This window comes from Nelusetta ayraudi, unplaced genomic scaffold (assembly GCF_046127955.1).
Source record: "Nelusetta ayraudi isolate G7.1 ecotype Tasmania unplaced genomic scaffold, CSIRO-AGI_Nayr_v1 ptg000033l, whole genome shotgun sequence".
In the NCBI taxonomy this organism is placed as follows: domain Eukaryota; kingdom Metazoa; phylum Chordata; class Actinopteri; order Tetraodontiformes; family Monacanthidae; genus Nelusetta; species Nelusetta ayraudi.
Genome location: NW_027466083.1, coordinates 2,037,487 through 2,053,883, shown reverse-complemented (window position 1 = coordinate 2,053,883; position 16,397 = coordinate 2,037,487). Strand labels below are relative to the sequence as shown.

General features: G+C 44.2%; 2 protein-coding genes across 8 annotated transcripts in view; one reads left to right on the top strand and one right to left on the bottom strand.

The window, feature by feature from the left end:
• Positions 1-16,397, bottom strand: part of toe1 (target of EGR1, exonuclease) — a 314,622-nt gene that overhangs the window by 160,922 nt on the left and 137,303 nt on the right. The gene's annotated exons all lie outside the window — the stretch shown is intronic.
• ctnnd2b (catenin (cadherin-associated protein), delta 2b) overlaps positions 5,305-16,397 on the top strand; it is a 142,430-nt gene continuing 131,337 nt past the window's right edge. For 6 of the 7 annotated variants that reach the window (XM_076031565.1, XM_076031564.1, XM_076031558.1 and 3 more), the window contains exon 1: positions 5,306-5,462. The gene's annotated coding sequence lies outside the window, so the exon portion shown is untranslated. Of the gene's footprint in view, positions 5,463-16,397 lie in introns of all 7 variants that reach the window. The other variant, XM_076031560.1, reaches the window with a different exon arrangement.

The following is a 16,397-nucleotide window of genomic DNA, read 5'->3' as shown; positions in this document are numbered from 1 at the left end:
TTTTTTTTTTTTTTTTTTTTTGGGGGGGGGGGCATAAAAGTGACAGTTTTTCCCCAAAATAATCATTTACTTCATTCGTGTTTATTTTTTATACACTTTAACGGACCTTTTTCCACACACACACACACACACACACACACACACACACACACACACACACACACACACACACCGGAAATGAATTGCTCCATTTCTACCTCCATTGCCCACAGCTTGCTCGAGGTTGGGGTTTGCTGTTACCAACCACTTCCTCCACGTATCACCGACTGACTGGGAAGGTGGGTTGGTTTTTGTTTGCTTGTTTTTTCGTTTCGTTTTATTTTGTTTTTTAAGAAAGCATTTCCAAACCCAAATTACGTGAATGTGTCCGTAGAGGCTGTCTGGAGACCAAAAGCAGGTTTTAATGTGTGTCGGCTACCACAGGATGGCACTGCTGTCTATGTGAATGAATACAGCAACCTGTCTTGAAGAGTACTCCACTCTATAACTCAACTAGCTTTATATCCACCTACCATGCATGTAAAAACAACATGGCATTAAAAAAAAAAAAAAAAACGGCCCCAAAAGTGATCTTGAGTTAAAAAAAATAATTAAAAAAAAGGTCTTTACGGACCGTGCCGGCTGGTTTACTGGAGACAACGTTTCAGTAGTGTCGGACTTGAGAAGGAATCTGATTAGGTAGCTTCAAGGAGCTGAGATCAGGTCACTCTCAGGAGCTGCAGAAGCAGTGCTGTGTCAGTGTGCCTCCCCCGTCCTCCCCTCTGATCTGTGCTAGTGGCAGAATCCACGCCTAACTGTCTCACTGCTGTCACTGCTGCTGTGCATCTGTCACCTGTTCTCTTCGCCACTGACGTCTTCACTCTGGCTGCTCCACTCAATAAACACATAGGCTGTAAGTTCTACTCAATAACCTCAGGATTATTATATTACAAACTGATAGTCAAACTGTATATTGTCCTTAAAATAAAATAAAAAAACAACAACACGTCATCATCATCATCATCATCATCATCATCATCATCATCATCATCATCCTTTTCCGAAATGACTGACTCCCAACACAGCTTCTCTGGAGCAGAGCAGTCGTCGCTTAAGGGGCCCTCAGTTTTTAGATTAGGTCAGATGAAACTTTAATGATCCCAGTGGAGATGTCAGGTCATTAGAGCAGCGGAGAGGAGGGTGTGCAGATTAAAATAGCTCAAACGGATTAGACTATAGGAAACTTGGGGACGGGAGCCCGGCCATCATTCATGCAGTGATGAAATAAATGGAGAAGATTAGGAATTCACTGCGTCACAGGGCAAATCAGCGTCAATGACCCTCAATTGTAAACATTTACATCATGTTTGGATGTTAAAATGGGTTTATCTTTTTTGATAAAAGCTATGAATGTTCTTAAAAAGGGGGAGGCAAAGCTTTGGAGATGACAGGACAGACATTCTGTCCATCACAGTCAAGTAGAACTGGACTTAAGAAATTCAGCACCTGTGTAAGATTTGGCGCTCGTCACATTCTGATTCTTCGCTATTCGAGAATGCAAATGCGAGAACATGATGTGACTGAAGTGCGCTTTTGCAGTAGGAGCAAACAGTTCAGGCAAGAACTGTGTGTGTGTGAGAATTAGCAATGCCAGCCACTGTGTCCTGTGGATATTGCTTATAGCCGACTGAACAGAGTCGAGTTAGACAAAGAGCGGTGTGAGAAAAAAATAGAGAGAGAGAGACAATGTAGTTAGAGCCAGAGATAGAAAAGACTCAGAGGATTTACAAAGCTCATCTTCATCTGGGTTACCAACTTTTCCCAGCCTCCTTTTGTGTTGTGACTCCCTCTAGGAGAGGCTTTGTCCTGGTTTGGCATCTGTGCATAGTCTCTATTCTGGAGATTACAGACAGATGTTTTTATTTTTATTTTTTTTGCACCCATATTTCAGATCTCTACATTAAAACACAATGTGGGTTGTGGGTGTGTAAACAGACTGTGAGAACAGGAGAATTAATGAAATTGACGAATGATAAGAGAGACAGAGGCCCTGACAGAGAGAAGCTCACAGTGGCAAATAAAGCATTTTGTAGTGAGGAGTCGAGACACTGGTGCTGGTGATCAGGGGATGTTAGAACCCTTGATGGTCCTGATAAAGTTGACCAGAATCCTGAAGAGATAGAAGAGGCTTAAGTCATCACAACACCAACTTGGCAGCTGAACAACATCAGATATAGAGTGTGTTTTTTTTTTTTTAATTATAATAAATCTGTCACTGCCAAAGCTGGCTGGGTAAGCAGCAAATATGGATACAGCACCTTGTGATTGGACAATAGACACTTCGAGAGTAGTCAACAACTGTCATTCATTCTGTTCAGTGAGGAAACTTGTTAAATTGAAGACCAGTACGGACATTACACCGGTGTAGTATCGCTGTCTAGTTGTTTTGTGATTGTGTGATGAAAGAGGTTAACAGGAAATTAGCACGCTGAAAAGACTGATTTCGCCCCCTAGTGTTGGGGAGGAGGACACGTTCCCGTCAATAGTTTGATTTTCTCAGCTGCGTGTATACAGGTACAAGGAGAGAAGTCTGATTAGACGAGAAAACCAAATTATGAGTTTAGCGACATTAAGCTTTACATGTAAACGTAGTCACTGACAGGTGGGATTGTTTTTTTTTGGTTTCCAAGCTTCGTTACAACCTGACTGCCAACATTAGCATACATGGGAGCTTGTGTCCTTTTGCAAGGACACGTGGCTCGTCCTCGCACGCCAGCTGCTGAATGAGCAGATCGGTCAGGAGACGTCGCTGGCCTCTGTGTGTTATGTACTGATAATGTTACACTCGGTTCAGACAAAACCCAGCACCGCGCTGATATGAAGCCTTTCCCACCCGAGTGCCAACCAAGAGAGCCACACGACTCCGCGGTCTCACAGCCTTGTCTAGGGAGGACCTGAGTTTACATCCTGCAATGGCACTATGGCATTAAGCAACACTGTATTTCTCATGGCTCGTCACCAGATCATGAAGGGATGAAGCACACAGCACAGTGGAGGCAGGTGCAGCTTCACTTTACTTTTATCTTCGGACACAATGGCAAGCATCCTCCCACATGGCTTCCCTGTTGTCTTTATTTTTGCATTACTCGACTTGCTGTGTGTGTGAGCCAGGGATGAACCACCCCCCTTTCCAAGCTTCTCCGCAAACCACTGAAGTACTTTGAATCAGCTGCTCTTTCTTACAAGAGTCATTTCATTGTCAATGGTCTGTATTCCCGCTGTGAATTGTTAAGATAAATCCAAAAGCCTCCAATGTTTCCTTAATGGTGTTTTTTAGAAACATGAGGAAATAGTGATGCGTAGCTCTGAGGCGGACCAGCAGGCAGGCGGTGTCATTTAATGTCATCAGAGGGGATTTTCTTGCTAAGGATGATTGTTGTAATAATCAAAGCTCATTGCTAATCTGTGAAGTATGCCTTTTATATTGGTATTTGTAGGTGTATGTTGACCAAAACATGAGCACTGCAACAGCTGGAGTGTGTCACTGTGGCATAATGACACATCAGTTTCCTTTGAAGAACTTTCAAGTGCAGTCAGAGTGGTGCTCTGCAGACAGACTTGTGCAGTGGAGTGTACAGTATAGGATAACTTAACTCTGGATCTTGTATTAGCCCTTATCTCAGCAGCTTGACGAACATTTAATTTGTTGCTAGGTATGAGCAAAACATTTACTGAGGTAACAGTGATTAAAGTCAGGAAAAGAGAAAATCCAAGAAATTCCAACACTGGAGAAATGTGACACTGCAGCTGTCAATCATTCACCTCACTGGCAAGTTCTTTATTTGGATAATAATGCACCCTTTATAATATTCATGAAACTGTGTGTGTGTGTGTGTGTGTGTGTGTGTGTGTGTGTGTGTGTGTGTGTGTGTGTGTGTGTGTGTGTGTGTCCATAATTACATTTATAACACATTCTTAATACTTGGAAGGCATAAAATTGGACTCCTGCCTACTGTTACTTAACTGACACTCAACCCCAATATCTCAATACAGTATGTTGAGTGCTATGTTGTGGTTATACGTTAATTGCCAGAAAAAACACCTCAGGACACAACGTGGCCTATTTTCTTGATGCTGTTACAGTAATTATGTCATTGCTGTTGCTAAGTTGTAGGACAAAAATTGCCAACAAAAGCTAAAACACACTACATAAAAGATATTTGTCCTAATGTTCCTTGTTTTGTTTACGGCACACTATCTGATGAAAAAAGTGCTCCCCACAATTAAAAATTTCTCAACTTTTGTAAATAATTTCACATGACCTTCCCTCCCTGTGACCCTGATCTCACGAAGAAGCGGGTATAGAAAATGAATGAATGAATGAATGAATGGATGACCGACCTTCCCTTTCAGATTGCATTCTTATTCTGATTCTGGCAATTTTTTCCTTCAGTCTAAAGACACTCTTGCCTCTTTCAGAAATCCAATTGCACTATATATGTATGTATATATATATATATGTATATATATATATATATATATATATATATATATATATATATATATATATATATATATATATGTTTATTTGTTTATTTCTTCATTGCACTGTGTTGTATGTCTGTCAGTTGATATATGTGGGGGAAAAAAAGAACTGAAATGCACTCATGTCATTGCCAAAGCAAATTCCAATGTGTTTTACACACAATGGCAAATAAAAGGAATCTGAATCTGAATATGCTTCTGAATAGACAGAATCCATAAAACTGATGGACTAAATTCAATAGAATGAATAGTTCAATTGGTGTTTTACAATCTCAGTTTACCCCAACTACATGGACTGATGATGGATGCTGAAAAAAACAAGCAGGCACACAAATGTTTTCAATAGACCACGGACACAAATCGTTAGCGTTAACATTTGCTACTAATTATGCCTTAAAAAAAAAAAAAAAAACCCATAGCAATGATACTAACATCAATCTATATCCAACTTTATAAACATTCTTCTCTTGTAATGCACTTTGGTTGGTCCAACAACATCCGGTTGTCGTGAAAACAAACGAGCGTAATTAGAACGCGGCTGCAGGTGTGAATGGACTTTGCCTACACGTGCACCTGCGGCTGACTACGCGAGTCGGCCCTCCGATGCGCCCATTCCTTCCATCGCCACTGGGTGTCGCTGCCGGCAGTGTCTACAGCGAGCCGTCTGTCAGTCTGTCTGGCGCCGATGGTGGAGGCTGGGGGTGGGTGGGGGCGGGGTGTGAGGGTTGCGTAGAGAGAGAGAGAGAGAGAGAGAGAGAGAGAGAGAGACCCCCTCTCTCTCTGCTGTGCGCAGCGCTCCGGCCCGGTCGCTCCTTCCTGCCATCCTTCCTTCCTTCCCTCCCCTTCATTTCCTCCACAACAGCTGGCCGCGCTTCCTCTTCCCTCCTCTCTCGGATGCTGGCTCGCCATCGCGCCGGGATCTGAGTCCTTCGCAAAGGGTATGTAACGACTGTCCGACCGCTCTGAATGCCGGGGAGGTTTTGCTTTCTTGCTGCTGTTGCTGATGTTGGTGCTGCTGATGTTGGTGCTGCTGCTGAGATATTCGCACGCCGGAAGGACCGGAGTGGGGGGGGCATCTTCATCCATCCATCCTTCCATCCATCCATCCGTCCCAACGCCACCTCGAGGGATTTTATTTTACAGTAAGCAGGCGCAATGTCATCCCGCTTCCCTCTTCCGCTACGTCTCACAAGTCCTATCTGTGCAAAAAAAAAAGAAAAAAAAAAGGGGGGGGGGGGAAACCCGCTGCTGGGATGTGACAGCCTGCTGGGATTTAGCATGGCTGCCTGTTGTGTTTTGTTCAGAGTGTACGCCAGATGTTTTTTGTTTTTTTGTTGTTGTTGTGTGTAAACGGCAGCTTTCTTTCCGAGGCGTGGTGTAGTAGATCGTGTGTGTGTTTCCCCCTCCTCCCCCATATTGTGATGCGCTGACGGAGCTCGATAGCAGCTCGCAGTAGTTGTGCACTTAAAATGGAACCTCCATCCATCTCTTGCATCCACACATCCATCCCTCTCTCTCTCCCTCCCTGCGAGGGTGTGTGGTGGGGGTCGGGATGATGTTGGAGTGGGGGGCGGGGCGGGGCGGGGTGGGGTGGGGGCGGGGGGTGATCGGCGTTGCTCTCCGCTTGCTGGCCGAAATTTGCTCGACATGCGCCGCGACGAGCGGCGGTGTGACGGCGGCTAGTCCCGGCTGGCAGCGCCGCCTTTGTGTCGCCTCGGCGGGGCGACGCCGGCAAGTGTCGGCCCCATTTTTTTTTTTTTGCTTCTCAGGCCATGTGGAACCGGACTGGGAGCTCCTTCTCCTCCTTCCTTCTACGGCCTGGCCGCCTTTTGAAAGGCTCCATGTTGATCAGTGGGAACCACCAACCACACTCAGCCCAGCTCCAGGCTGGTCCTCCTCCCCACTGTAGAGTCATTAATCCCATTCATCATTATCGCTTACCCAGGATCGCTCCTTCCACTCTTCCTGCTAGTTGTTGGTGTTTTGTGTTATATTGCGCTGCGGTTGTGAGGCCTATTGGCTCACGCCTGGTGAATTTCTCTCCCCCAGTTCAGCCTCACCAGCCTTGCCTTTGGTGTTTGGTGACACCTCCCGACGTCTCCGGTAAATATTGTTTTGTGTTTCTCTGCTTGCAGATGACAGGAGGAGCAAACGTGCCCCTAAATAAGAGGGTGAATGTGATGGGTGCGGGTGTTGGTAGGGCTGTTGTTGTTGAGGGAAGCTGCATGTTTCTGATTAGGCAGGAGCAAGAGTGTCTGACGGTGACGCGTCAGTTAAAACAGTCTGTTTGTTTGACATTTGTGGGTGCGCGATATCTTGCAGCAGATTTGCTCTATTGAGTGTTGGAGGGAGAAACATGACAGGAAGCAGCGCAAATTGGCAGTTGCTGCAGACGAGTGGAGGACTGGCGCTAGCTTCCCTAGCCCGGGGTGCTCCTCGTCTGCACTTTATCTCCTCTACCAGTCCCATTGAAAATGATCTGAAGGCAAATGGAACAAATGCGCTCCGCACATTAGCGGGCTTTTACGTCCGTACGGCAGAGGTGCCCCCGCTTTTCATACGTGACCTTTAGAGGGACAGTTTAACATTGAACTGAGTGACGCTGCGGTTGGTTGGTTTTCTTGGTTAGATTTGAATGGATCTGCGGTACACGTCATTTGGTAGCAAATTTCGCAGCCAAAGTTAAATTGAGTTCACATAGGCATGTCTTGGCTCGAATGGCATTAATGCTGTGGCCGCTTTCTTCTTGGAAAGGAATATTTCAGTGGTTTAAAATGTTCAGTCCTCACTCAATCCTCCAGACAACAAGTGACTTTTATGTTCTCACTGTGGTTTTGAGTTAAACTACGTGCCTGTTATGGCAAACATTCGTCCATTCATCTTCTGAACCTGCTTTCTCCTGCACTCAGGCTTGCAGGGGTTTTGTTGGATCCAGTTGTCTTCTACCCTAAATTGATACTTTAAGCCATGAAATATTTCACAATAAGCACAGAAAGCAGAAATTTATTGACACTGCTATAGTTAAAGGAGGCCCTTTAGCTGTAGCTGGTCGGTATCAGTGTTGTACCAACAACCTTAAGCCATTTTCTCTGGCACAAACACGATCCCTTTATCAAGTCCTTGTCTCCAGGTTTTCATTTTTGGGGCTGCGGCAGAGTTAAGAGTTAAGTTTGCCGACTGCTGTGAGCGAGACCTTAAAGTGGTGCCCTGAACGCTGAGGTGAAGCTGGCAGCCGCCGTTGTCCCCGCGCAACATCTGACTGATCAAAGCGTCTCTGGCTCTCAAACGCTGCTGCCTGAACTGCCGCAGAGCGTCTCAGGAAGCCGGAGGTCTTCTGAGCACATCCGGCTGCTGCTGCTGCTGCTGCTGCTCCTCCTCAGGAGTATGATGGCACGCACTCCGCCTGCCTTCTCTCCCAGCCGTCTTCCGTCTTCCTCAGTTTCTCTGCCTAATTGCCACAGATGCATGGTGGATGGTGGAGTGACCCCTCAGCTGCATCCCTAGTGAAAAGTCTGAGAAGCGCCACAGTTCTGTCGTTCTTCAGTAAAGACTCGCCTCGGCAGCTGCAGCCTCATCAGGCCTCATTATGTTTTCATATTAAGAAAATGATACGCGTGCGATACGGACAATCTCCTCGTGATCGTGATCGTCGAGACGGAAACGAGACGTGAACCGCTGACCTCAGTGATTCATGACAGAATAGCTTGTGTCAACTGGCAGTTGATTGTATAACAAGTCAGTGGATTCAGTCTGTAACGCAGCCATCAGGAACACATTGAAACACAGTCCTAACAGTAATCCCCATGTTTGCAGTGTTAAGATTAGACAAATAGATTAACGATTGTTTTTTTTTGTTGCCACATAATTACGTGGAATGATTTCAACATGAGTCAAAAGCCGTTTACACATAGATATCCTGGAACTATCTTAGAACCCCCCTCCCCACCATGCAATAACCTTTTAACTTCACCTATTTTGCCACAGTGTAATTACTTTAATGACTTGAATCGATCAACAGCCGCACCGTGTCTGTGACGTCTACGTTTCACCAGTGTTCAGCATTTTGAGGGAACGCTGGTTAACTCCGCCCTCAGCTTGCAGGAAGAGCTCTACCGTCATCCCAGCTAGCGCTAGCTGTAGATTATTTACAGCGTTAGATCCCCGCGGTATAGGGGTTGCATGCATAACGACATTACAAAGTCACCTCCAGGTGGCACTGTCTAAGTGGCAAATAAGCTAGTGTTGGTTAGCGATGCTTGCAGCTGAAATCAAGGCGTAGCAGTGATCATAACGCCAATAGGCTAGCATTCAGACTGATCTCTGACATCTGATTACAATCCCGCGTGCACCTCATCTTAAAAGGTTCTAAATTATTTATCACCTAAGAACAATAATAATAAAAAAAAACAGCAGAAACAGCCTCCACTATAGCTGATACCATAGGCATCATAGAGTGGTACAGATATTGCACATATGGGGTAGACAAATACTTAATTATGAAACGATATGTGACCCACTTTTGTAGCGGTATGAACACACTTTAGGAACTTCAAAGTTCACGTTGTTATTTCATCTAACCCCTGCAGACTTTACATGAGATCATATAGGAAAGATTCGGCAGCAGGGGAATTCTTGATGCTGCCGTGTTTGTAGCGCTGCTAATAGGAGTAGCTGTAATTATGCACATTTGCATATGCGTTTTCTGCAGTGGGAAACGTGTAGTCTGAAAAGAAAAATTACCGACTTCCCACAAAGCTAATATTATTTAAAAATATCTGTTGGAATACTTTATAGAAGTGGAACGATCCCTGTGTCTAAGGACTGCAGGATAAAAGCATACACAGGACACATTTGCTGCAAAGTACAGCTAAGGCTAAAATGAGGCATTGCATTTACAGCAGCTATTTTCATGTTAACTCTCATAGTCTCGCAAATAACCCAGAGATTATACCTGCAGTAGAGACGTCATAACCTCTGGCTGTGTAGGTTGCCAGGCATTTTTCTGTTCCTTTCTACCAGAAACTCCTGTCTGCTCCATAGAAAATCTTTTTTTCACCTTGTCTTTTGAACAATCATACTTTAATGACATCAGTCGCTCGCACAGAATTCAATTTTGAGCTGGAAAACTAAGGCATGGGACTGGCAGGTGAAGCAAGTCGTACTCTGAGTATGAATCTTAATCAGAATATGACATTAATGAACGAATGTTGGAACGTTACCGCGCATTGGAAATCGTGCTTTTTTAGAAAGACTTCACAGCTGTACAGGCTCTGAGGAACATAATGGCCGTCTCTCAACAGTGACACAGGAGACAAACCTTATCTGTATTCACGTCGAACCCACTTACAACTATGGTTTCATCAATGCTAAAGGCATGCGAGAACAAACAGCCAGTCCTCCAACGCCCACCACATCAACAACACAAACACACAGGTCATGCACCTGCAAAAAGACAGGGACAGGCAAAGTCGCACTTAACATTTAGCAGCGTGCAACAAAAGAACAACAGCATAATGAAAGTGTTTTTTTCCTGTTTGATCCCCCCCAAAAAATCATAAAGGCTCATTCAATGAGAAGCGAAGAATTGAAAGGGATTTTAAAAATAACAAATTTTGCATTGGCTAGGAATAACAAAAGCTTGTGGCTGCAACATTGTGCCCTGAAATGATAGCTTGATAGTTTATGCTGCTTCTGATGTAGATTTAAATGAATGAAAAACGCCACACAGACATCTTGAAGTTGTTGTGGTTGTGGTTTAAGGATTGTTCCAATTCAGTTAAAATAAATCCAGTTCATGCTTTGATGAAATTTTCAGTTTTGCAAATAACATATATGATAATAATAATAATAGTTCTATCCTAACATCCCAGATCCTTTCATAGATTTCCAAAATAGGCGTCCTAGACAAAGGAAAGGGCCTCGAGCCTTAGATGAACAATGACTATGGATATCTTTCACCGTTACATTTTCCCCTTCATACTGTTGTTTGTGCTTTTTCTGGCAGGCACATGTTTATATTTTGAGGCCATTTTGAAGCCACGCAATTTTACTTTTACTTTTTGAGAAGGCTTTGTGCTACCTGGCCGTTGGCGCAACACTGTCTGATTGCCGACTGATTACACAACACTTTGCTGCTTCCATGGGAATGAGACAATAATGAGTGAGACCTGTACCTCTCTCAGTTGTTGTGGGGCTCTGTGCTGGTTTGGGTATTTTTTCACTGCTGTTATTCTTGTTTAGCAAGGAAGGTGTTTTTTTTTTTTTTTTTTTAATATCTGCGGTATTAGTAGTAATCATTGGCAGCGACAAGAAATCTAAAAATGTTGCTGAGCGCAAACACATGCCCATGAATAAAAACTTTCTACGATGGCCAACCAGAATGTGGGAGTGTCTTCCATCACACCTACCTGTCTGCAGTCTCTCTCTCTCTCTCTCTCTCTCTCTCTCTCTCTCGAACAAGCACTTTAAGCTAATTGGGAGGACCTCCCCTCATACACAGAAGGACAGTCATGGCCACGACAGCAGAGTCGCGCTCATTATCCCCAACAAGGGTCAGCCTTGTTACAGCGAGCACTGCAGGGACGCACCTGGCTGACATCACAGCTAACCCCAGCCCTGGTTGCCTCAGCAACCTCATCTTGGCAACGGCAACGCGGCAAAAAAAATCCCACTCTACGGGGGATTGATTGGGTGAGCAATGCAGTCAGAGGTGGATTAGGAGGAGTATTACTGTCTCCCTCGGTACTTGGTGAGGCATGAGGGGTCTGGGCTTTGCCAAACGCTGAGAGGATAGTGGACTAGCTGAAACAATGAGGGCAGCCTTGACCTGCACCTGGCTTAACACTGATGCCTCTCGTTTATCCATTGCAATTTGCTTAGGCACTGCAGTGGAAAACGCCATTCATCTTAGCTGCACGCACTGAGGTCGAGTTGATATATTTGGTTGGGTAATTGAGCCGAATTCCATTATTAAACTTTTTTAAGTGCGAGAAATGAGGTTGTATTTCAACTTCAGGGTGAGCTTGATGTCTAACTGAGCGGCTTCCCCCTAAAAAATATAGGAGCAAAGTAATTTTGAATGCACAGCTTTCAGGTTGCAAAGTGCACACTCCAGCATGGAGTGAGATGAGCAGAACTCAAGTGATGCGTCGGCCAAGCAACCATTACCCTCTCCACGGCTCCTGCTCTGCTCCTCTCTCCTTCTAGGCCAGAGGAGAAGAGGGAAAACCACTCAGGGCCGGAGACGGCCGAGCACAGCGCAGCTGCTATTTGTCACCATCCATTAGTGAACCAGTGGGCCCCTGCAAGTGGACTTTAAGGGCAGAAAAAATACTTGCATGTCATTTCGGCTTTAGTTGAGTCAGTGTACTGTATACTATGCATACACCCTGCGATGGCGCTGCTAGGCCTCAGATGAATGAGTTGATGCCGGTGCACGCCTGCTGCTTCATCTAGTTCTCCCCTGGATGCATGGATGAGGAAGAGTCAGTGAAAATGATTTGAGGTTTAGACAAACAGACATTAAGACCATGAAATGCCAGTGGAATAGACATACGTTGTCTTTTAGCGGTGCAGTGCCATTGCTGACTCCTGAAATACTTCTGAAGCTCAAAGGTTGCTTTTCAGTTTACAATTTTGTACTTTGCACTATACAACAACCATAAAATCCAGGCCCGCCCCGCCCGAAAAGCAGAACATGTGCTGTGTGTAGGTCCTTGTGCTCCATGGAGGGTTCGGGTGTCTCTCGGTTGGAGCATCTTGCCCCTATTTGGCCAATGTGGCCTTATAAAAAACATTTTTTTCAATTCTATTCCAATTCAAGTCAATTTGGAATTCTTAAAACTCACAGATTTTCCATTGCAATCTTACCAAGATGCCAGATTAATGTAAATGAAAAAGGAATTTGTACCTTTTGAGGCTAAAGTGTCCGGCTTGCATAAAACAATACTGCAGTATTGTCTGCGAACGTGGCAAGTTGCATTTCTTACATCAGTGAAAGACTATTTTCAACTCTCAACTCAAGAACCGACGCCAGGCTTCCGACAGAGATCGGTCATATCTGAGCCAAAGGGAATTCAAAGGTTGTGTTCAGCTTCATTCATCGACATGTTAGCTGTGGTAATGGTGAGGTAACACTGTTTTCAATCTCAGAATATACTGGAGCTGAAAGGGTGCTGAATGACTGCAGAGATCAGTTATTTTGAGGTTGCGTACATTTTGTGTACCACTGTGTGATTTTTTTTTTACCCTTTGATCTCAGTGTTTCATCCGTTGAGGCCTTTTCTTTCTTTCTGTCTTCCTTCTGTTCTTTCACTAATCAAGGCCATGACGTTTTTTTCTGTTGCTCTGTTTCAGTGGGCCCGAGCAATAAAGAGGTTGTTGACCAGGTAACGATCTCTCCCAGTCTACTGGCTGAGGTGGTGGGGGGTTGTGCGTCAGCTGTGATATGAATTAGATGCTGCCATGATTGGAAACTCTCTCTCTGGGGACAGTTGCTTGGCAGCAGAGATAATAGATGGAAAGTCACATTGGCAATGATTGGATTGTCCTCATATCTCCAGTAGGCCCATAGCTTTTGGAAAACAAGATACGGAAGTAGTAAAATATATATTATATAATATGTAGTATATCTATCTATCTGTCTATCTATCTGTCTATCTATCTATCTATCTATCTATCTATCTATCTGTCTGTCTGTCTGTCTGTCTGTCTGTCTGTCTGTCTGTCTATCTATCTATCTATCTATCTATCTATCTATCTATCTATCTATCTATCTATCTATCTGTCTGTCTGTCTGTCTGTCTGTCTGTCTGTCTACAGAGTAGTTCGTAATAAAAGTCCCATCCATTCATCCATCTTCTATACCCGCTTATTCCAATTCAGGGTCACGGGGGTCTGCTGGAGCCTCTCCCAGCTGTCTTAAAATAAAAGTCCCATTCTATGCAAATTGTCCTTTTCCAATATTTTCCATTTGTGGTTGTCTTAGGTTCTTTCTTTGCTTGCTCTTCTTCTTCTCCCATAACAGGCAGCTTTGGCAGTCACCCACTTGTGATGTCATGAATGACACTGATATCCCTCCAAGTTTAGTGAAAGCACCCCCAGTCAGGTGTTGGCTGCTTCTCTAAGGTTTCCCTCAGCAGATCTGACGCTGCAATATAAGCAGAGCCTTTCCTATTCGCTTCCACAACCATACGATAGGTTCAGCGTGTATGCAGGCCTGGACAACCTTGTGTTCACCTTGTCTTTATCAACTTCCAGACAGGTGAACGGAACAAGCTAAAAGCTAGCAATTTTTGTGGGAGGCTGTAAACAGAAGGCTAAATATGCTGCTTTCTGAAGAACTATTTGGGTAGAATTTACCTGGGAGTCCCGCTTGGAGAATGGCGATTGGGATTCTAGTGAGGTTTGGTTCTATGTGGTCAGGTTTGAAAAAATAAGCAATGAAAAAAACAAACAAACATTATTTCCTCAGTGATGAATTGTACAATTTTGTTCTCTCCTTCCTTGGCAGTTGTGCTGACAGAGCAGTTTGTGTGGGGTCTGTCACACACCCTTAATTGTTTTCTGACCAAAAATACTTTCTTTGTTGAAAAATGGACTTTTCTTTCCTACTTTTCTTGTGGGAGGGAGTGGGAGAGGATGATGTCTCCACTCTTTCCCTCTCAACTTTTTATTCCGTAAGTGATTTATAAACTTTTCATTGACACATCAGTGCCCCTGTCTCTTGTTGAGAGTCTAACCTTCGGCATTTGCTTGCTTGCAGGTTTTGAATGAACGTGAGGGCGCGTGTGTGTTCAGTGCAGGGGGAAGTGGCATCAGGCCAGTGCAACCCTGCTTTGTGTGCCTCTAATGCCTCTTCATTCGCTGTACTCACATGCAGCCGCGGCACCGACAGCAGCTAATCTCCTCTTTATCTCAAAGGTTTGCTCAGCACTTTCTGGCCCATTCTGATGAGTGCAAACCAAAGATTTTAGGCAGCTACGCAGCACTGCTGCTTGACGTCTCGACCGTGCCCATGCTTTGTCATTGTGCTTTGGAGTAGTGAGGCTGTTTTGTCAGTCAGTGCTAATTATTCCATGTTTGGATTAACTTTTAGATATTTCAACCCAGATTGCGGCTCCTGTTGGTCTTTCCGTCATTACGTTTGCAATACACTCCAGTTGACAAATTTTTACTGCTCATACGGTAAGAAACAACCAAACAATTAAATGATATACTCTGTTTCATGGTCTGTCTTGAAAAGCTCCCATCCAAATCATACTTAGCTTCCTTTGTGGGCAAAGATCCAAGAGTTGCAGTGTCAGTGGTTTTCTCACAACTGAGCAGCATTTCCTCTGTGCCATGTGTCTCCTTGCAGCGCTAGGAAGACTCGCGCTGTCAGCAGCCGGTTCCAATGGTCGGGAAGAAATCTGATTGGCCTGTATGGAAAGTATGGAGACCGAGCCCCCTTTCCTCTTCTTTTAAAATGCTGTCAGTCAGCTGTTTCCCAAATGACATGAACTAAATACAGTGTGTTTGGCGGAGCCACTACTTGTCAAATTGTATGAAGTAACCTGTGGTTCTGCAACTTGGCCAGAGTGTAACCGGCCTTCGCTTCAAGTCAGCCCGGACCCAGCACCCCATGAGCCTGAGTGCAGGAGAGGTGATGAAAGGATATGGATGGGCTGGACAATATCTCCTGTCTGAGGACCCTTGTAACTCTTTCCACAACAAACATGTGACAAAGGGTCTCAAGTAACTTTCCATCTATATTTTTTACAATATGCGTTTTGATCAAATACTGTGTAATATCGAGAAACGACCTGAAAATTATTGCCCCAAATTTTTTAATTACCTGTAAATAATTATAAAAGATCAATTCTACCAAACAAATCAGTAAAACCGTCTGCTTATAGTCCATGTTGCTTCTTCATTTTGCGATGCTTGAAATATTTCATAAATATTTTATGAATGATAAATGTTCTCAAAATCTTCCTGGGGAGTCGGAAGGCAGGAGCCGTCCCAGATCACACATTCCACACACCAGTTTTAGTTTGGAGTACACTTCAGTTTGCAGTACAGTTTGTGTCAGTATCGCAGCACTTTAATGACTTATGTTTCTAGAAAATTAAATGTCTTTCCATGTGCAGCCATTAATGTTGCCAGGGGAGTTGTCCCTTCTCACAATTTGTTGCCTCAACCGTGAGGATGAGATCATGTGTGGGCAAACGTCAGGACCTTCTGTGCTTGAAGAAGCTGTGAGTCATCAGATTTGTTGAGCCATCAAGCAGCCATAGCAATTAGTTTCCTGTTAAAATGCCTTTCATATTTGAACATTATGCTCCCTCCCCCCCCAGTGGAAATATGTCCAGAGGTAAAAACATGCTCAGGACTAATTAGCTGGAAAGGCCTGCATACACAAAAGGATTAGTGCAAAAAAAAAAAAAAAGTGAAGATGGTTTCCAGCCATTTTGTGTGGAATTACCCCCAGATCACAAGGCCACGCAACGCTGTTGCTGCACTGCTCTGGATTTGGGATTAGCAGAGGGGATTTCTGTCATTGATCAGCCTGCCTGGGGTTCCACACACAGATGTGACCCAAAAGTCAACCTTTAGTTAACAATAACTTAAAAGCTTTTTCTCTAACACTATGTCAATGGTCAATGCCACATTCCCACACGAATTTATGATTGCACTTAAGTCTAAGCACTTGCACACTTGGAACCTCATTACAATATAGATTGAACTCGTCTGAGTTGTTTTTCAGTGGTTCATGAGGGAAATAGAAAAGATTGAGGTATTCTAATCAGCTTTGATGCCAGAAAGAAAACAGGACATTTGCACTTGGGAAATGGAATGAAATGGAAATGAAATGAAATCAAAGATGGTTTTGC